Here is a 5,414-nt window from a genome sequence, read left to right on the forward strand (position 1 = left end):
CTTAAGAATGGGCTAAAGGCCAGGAGGCAGAAGAGCTGGCGGCATCTCCTTGACTTTCTAATTCTCCAGTCATTATATTTTGTGAGTATCAAACTGCTTGTAACTGCCCTGGGGTGTCTCATTTGACCATAGCCTTTCTGTAACCTGCTGGCTACATCTTCATTTGCTCACAGAGGGTCCATGTGGTGCAAAAGCTCCTGAGTGACAAGCAGGCAGGTTAGACGGCATTGTCAACACACACTTCCCAGAGGACAGCATCTCCCCCCAGACACCAGAGCATCAGTAGACACTGTCACGCTAACACAGCGGAAGGTAATGCTACCTTTTGGCCACTGTTGACTTTCTCAGACAGTAGTGCCATTCAGTTTGAAAGACTCCACCGGGAAGTCGCAGACTTTTAAAACTAATTTGGTGTTTATTCAACTTTGCAATCACTTCTATGTACTATCAGTGTTTCACACACCGTGAAACGGCGCTACACTGTGCAATTGAATTAGTTGTACAGTGACTCAAAGGCATTAAACAATGACTTTGATATTTTAAGTACTGACTAGGAGGGATATTTTAATTCCTTCCTCATAATGAAAGTAACAATAACAACAACAGCAAAAAAAATCCAGTTCTACAACCCTGGAACACTTATTCTCTTTTCTATTCTGGGTGGACCCCACTGAGACAGAGGGGGAAAAAAAACCCAACACAAAACAACAAAGCCCTTGGAGCATTTAGTTGGCTTAATGGCAGAAGAAAAATTAAACAAGCATAGACGTGCAACCTTAATGACACTCAGCAACACTAGAACAACAGTTCCCAGCCTCTAAAACCTGTTATTTAATATAATGGGTAAATCTTGTGGGAGATGTTCAGGTGTTGCTGAGTCTGGAAAAGCAGGGATGTGGAGAGGCGGGGTTGGGGCAGAGGCAGGGCAGGTGCCTCTCTGCTACTCATTTGGTGAGGAGGGTCTCAACACAGGTCCCAGAATACAGGCTGTGGCTCTAAGAGAGCTGCCTGGTGAGGCTGGACCTGTGTGTTGTCAGCTCTGCCCGGAGAAGATGAAGCTTTACACAGATAGCTTTTCTGAAGATGTACTGACAAACAGAAGGAAGAGGGGAAGAGGACGGGGAAGGGGGGGCGGGCTGAACAAAACCTGCAGCATGTGAATTAGTGCCTCGGAACTATGAGCACTAACTGGTAATAGTTGAGGGCAAAGCACCTAAGTGATGATTCACATCTGACAGTAAATACATGAATAGCTGTTGAAAGCTTGTTTGATTTCCACAAAGAGGTTTAAACAAACATTCGTTTGCTCATTAGTCTTAAACAGCACTTTTATGGCAGGGGATGCATTAAACCTAACGTATGTTTGCAACCAAGATATTTGGTGGTTTTAAAGATGGAGACACAAAGCCATGCATATCGTTTATGCAGAGCGGCCTTGAACTACCTGTAATGGAGTGAGATACAGTTATTATATATTGATGCTGTGAATCTTCATCCAGCAGGAGAAAGCGAGCAGGGAAGAGAGAAGGCCATGTCTTCAGAGATAAAGACTTAGAGGGGCCCTTTCTGCAACTAGGATTGAGTTTGCATAAACTCATTTTGTAGTTGTTTCTGTTGTTGCATAATTTTTAAAAACGCGAGTGGTTTAAATCCGTTCCCTGAGGTAATTTATGCTAAATGCACATCGCACCACCATAAATTCCCTGCTTATGGCAGCCTCTGTTTGGGTGTCAGGTCGGTCTAGGTTACCGAGCAAATGGCCACTTCAAAATTTTGAGGGTAATTGCCTCTATAACTCGTTTAGCAGGGGCCCTGTCGGAAAATCTCTAATTGTTGGTGAAGCCTCTGCTCCCTGCCCCCTCCTCCTTCTTGGTTGCACATTGTTGTGGCATGGTAGCTGCTCTCTGTTGCAAGAAGCTACGTGACCTTTCACCTTCTGTGGTACTTGGACTTGTCACTAGTACAACCTTGGCTTATGAACGCGTCTTGAGGCCCAGAAGATGGCTCAGTTGAGCCCAGTTCTGTCCCTGACCAGCAGCGTCCATTCTTGCCTATCAGAGCACCATTTGTGAGAAAATAGATAGGCCATGGTAATGGGGTCGAAGAGGGAATAAAAGAAGAGTAAATTACTCATTTCTTCCAAGTGTTTTTTGGGGTGATGGGGGCGGGGGTAGGGGGTGGGGACTGGTACTGCAGCTTTTGTTTTGCACGTAGAACTACTGGGGTTTGGTGTGGTATCTTGCCTGTGGCCACCCTAGAGATTACATTGGAGCTATGAGGGTTCCAGACGCTAGCTGGGAGGTGAGGTGACAGAAACAGTGATTTAGACCAATCACATGATTACAAAGCTGGGGTTTCCAGCAGGTGCTCAGGCATGGCTTTGTAGTCTAGGGAAGCAGTGACTTGGGACCAGCAGGCACTGAGCTGGCCCGGAGCCGCCTTGGTGACATGAGGGACAGTGAGGATCTAAGCAGCTGATGGCTCCAGGGATCTCCAGCCCATGCTTTACTTGGCTAGAGGGTTTCTGATGGACCTGCCAGCAAACTTGGCCTTGCTGCCCAGCCTTTCCTCAAACCTAAGGATCTGATTGTATACAGCCAGGCCCTCAGATTGGCAAGGGGGCACCAGTCATGATCTGCCCAGTGCAGAGTCCCATCACCAGGCCAGCGATGAAAGTAGCCTCAGTCTCCCCAGAGAGATGGGGCACCATGATGCTCCAGCCATTGGACTGAGCCAGCTTACATGCCTGTAGAGACTCAGTCACAGAGCCGAGGCAGTCACATCCTGCCCACGGTCTGGCAATCCGCTTAGGGCTGGTTACTGTGAGATCATCCCCAACCACCTAGATGCCTGCACTATGAACTTCTGCCAAGCTTCCCAGTGCACCTGGTCAAAGGGGCCTTCAATGGACAACACTGGATACTCCTGGATGAAGGACTTATATAAGTCAGCCATCTGGTTGGGCACGATGTATCTGCTGGAGTTATCAGCAGACATGAAGTCTAGGTCATACTTGCTAGTATGTAGAGGCAGCCACATTCACGCCAATGACGACTTGCTCAGTGTAGCCGACCTTCCCATTTCCGGTCTTCAGCAGCTCCAGAGCTTGTTTGTTCTCCGGGATAGTAGGTGGAATTCCGCCCTCATCACTAATGTTGGTGGCATCCTTCTCGTATTTCTCCTTGATGACATTCTTCAGGTTGTGGTAAACCTCTGCTCCAGTGTGCATGGCTTCCCAGAAACATGACACCCCCACAAGGAGGGTCAGGAACTCTTCCATGACCCATTTGTTGCCAGAACCACCGTTGGTCACATTGAAAGGTGGAGTGGCAGGCTGACTTCAGGGTTGCCAGCCAAGTCACCGTTGTTGCACCCCATTTTCCACAGCACCAGCTTTGCAGACAGCCAGGGACACACTCCCAGGATGACATTTGCACCAAATTTAGATTTATTTTCGGAGCCATCAGTCCTGATCATCAGCTTGTCCATCTTCTCTTGCTCCACAATGTTCAGTGTCTTGCTAACCAGAGCAGGCGCAATGGTTTTACTGATGTGCTCAACAGCCTTTGAGGCACTCTCCCCCCTGTAGCAAATCTTATCAGTGTCACAGAGTCCTAGGGCCTCATAGATGCCACTGGAGACACCGGTGTGGAAGAGACTTTTTTGAGGTGTAGAGATCAACCTCAACAGTGGGATTCTCAAGAGAATCACCAAGGATCTCTCTGGCATGGATCTTGAGAATAGTATATGGTGAATTTCTAGCCATCAGGTCACTACAGGAAGATGTAGAGGTTTCTGTACACACCAAAGAGAGCATTAAGGAGAAATGTGTGCCCCTGGTTCCCCCAAGTTTTATGTTTCTTAATACTGGCATTACTGTTATTGTTATTATTATTATTACCACGAGCAATTCCTCTTTCTTCTCACCTCATGGTGAGACATGGTGGACATGGAACCATTCAAGGGAGGATGCCATTTGGTTTTGTATGTTAGACCCATGGGCAGGGGCCTCTATTGCGATGTCTCCATGCATGGGAAGTTTTTATCAAAAGGCATCATGAAATATGCTAAATACTGAACTCCTAAAGCCAATTCCTTAATTATCTTGCTTAAAAGATGCTTCAAATAGATCACAGTTGACATCATATGTCACTGATCATGGAGAGAAACGGTAACACTTAAATCAATACATGTTTTAAATTTATTTTACTTATTGTGGCTGTCATAACATTTTGACGTGGACGGCTGACGTGTCAACAATGCCGTTATCAGGGAGTAAAGCAATGGCGTTAAACTGTCTCCCCGACCATGTTGCTGTTTCAGGGTAAAGTGGGCCCAGGGGTGAAGTTGAGTGCCATCTCCAAGCAAACATCTGCTTACGGAATCAACATGGGTCATCACTGACTCCGGAGCTCAGAGCAAAAGCTGAGGGAGAGGAGGCCTCCCGCCAGTCAGTTACTTTCTCTCCCCAGGCACTGAACAAAAGAGTTTGCATGTCTAGACTATCCTCTGTGTACCAGTCCCAGACAGTGCTTTCCATGGCTAGCTTCATGTCTTCCCTGAAGGTGAAGCATGTTATCCCTGATGCACAGACAAGAAAAACTGAGGCTCACAGAGCAAAAGCAACATGGTAAAGTTAATAAACTTCATGCAAAGCCATGCCCAGGTGTGGATGGAGGTCTCACCCATTTGGTGCCTTGGCTTCACCAAGAGACTCCAGGACCACCCACTGTGGTTCTGTGCTGTTTGTAACTGAAATAGGTCCAGCACCCCTCCTTGTTCTACCTGTTCCCAGGCCTTCCCTACCCCTGACTGCTGGATATTGATGCAGTATGGTGCAGATGTGGATGGACAGAGGGCTCACTTTCACTAAGTGCTTCCACACTTGGAAAACTTAGTTCTTTTTTTTCTCCTAGTTGTTATCAAATACTTGCAAAGAGACAGTGTAACAAACATATATATTGTAATATACACAATATCAACCTGTGGGTTGTTGTGACCCCTTTAGGGATCAAATGACCCTTACATAGGGGTCTCCTAAGACTATTAGAAAACACAGATATTTATATTATGATTCATAACAGTAGCAAAATTATATTTACTAAGTAGCAATGAAAGTAATTTTATGGTTGGGAGTCACAACAAAATGAGAAACTGTATTAAAGGGTCACAGCATTAGGAGGGTTGAAAACCACTGATATACATATGTGCATATAAACACACATAAATATGCATATATGTATATATACATACGTATATACCAGCTAAGACATTTTATTTGAAATAATAAAAGACACTTACTGGCCCAGTAAACAGGAAACTCCAGAGGTAGGATGGCGTCAGCTATGACTGAATCATGGCTTTTTATTCCTTTCTGGTTTTCTGAGCAGCATCCCTCATTCTGTGTCTCATAA

The 5,414-nt window shown here is 45.9% G+C and overlaps 1 pseudogene; it reads right to left on the reverse strand.

Moving 5' to 3' along the window:
- Nucleotides 1-2,505: 2,505 nt before the first annotated feature.
- Nucleotides 2,506-3,766, reverse strand: LOC129682113 (alpha-enolase-like; annotated as a pseudogene).
- Nucleotides 3,767-5,414: the final 1,648 nt, after the last annotated feature.

The sequence above is a fragment of the Psammomys obesus genome, unplaced genomic scaffold (genome assembly GCF_907164565.1).
Source record: "Psammomys obesus unplaced genomic scaffold, mPsaObe1.curated_primary_1811, whole genome shotgun sequence".
Taxonomy (NCBI): domain Eukaryota; kingdom Metazoa; phylum Chordata; class Mammalia; order Rodentia; family Muridae; genus Psammomys; species Psammomys obesus.